Source organism: Solanum tuberosum, unplaced genomic scaffold (assembly GCF_000226075.1).
Source record: "Solanum tuberosum cultivar DM 1-3 516 R44 unplaced genomic scaffold, SolTub_3.0 scf00059, whole genome shotgun sequence".
Classification (NCBI taxonomy): Eukaryota; Viridiplantae; Streptophyta; class Magnoliopsida; order Solanales; family Solanaceae; genus Solanum; species Solanum tuberosum.
Genome location: NW_006238983.1, coordinates 303,693 through 304,218, shown reverse-complemented (window position 1 = coordinate 304,218; position 526 = coordinate 303,693).

The following is a 526-nucleotide window of genomic DNA, read 5'->3' as shown; positions in this document are numbered from 1 at the left end:
GATGGACCTCCAAAATCTGGTCTAGGCTTTTGGAATTTGTTTTCATTTCTACTAGCTTCTTCTTTATCAAGTAACAGCTAAGTAAAAGCATCAGACACTAACTTACAAAATTTCTCATGTTGCAGGATCGCCACATTCTTCCTAATGGAATCAATTAAACCGTCTTTAAATTGACTACACTTGTCTTTTTCCTCTTTCATAATAACACCAGCATAATGAGAGAGCCTTAGAAACTTCTATTCGTATTCAACAATAGACATGCCTCGTTACCTTAGATTCAAAAACTCCTTTTTCTTTGCATCACAATAAGCAGGTGGGACATACTTCATACGAAATTCCTTGAGAAAATCATCTCAAGTAAGAACATAAGGTTTTACCTTGGAATTCGCAACACTTACCCACCAATCATAAGCATCATTTTGATTTAGTGAAATAGCATACTTAAATTTTGCAACATCTGAACACTCTAACTGCTCAAATACCCTCTCCATGCGATCAAGCCATTGTTCAGCATATGTGGGATCAA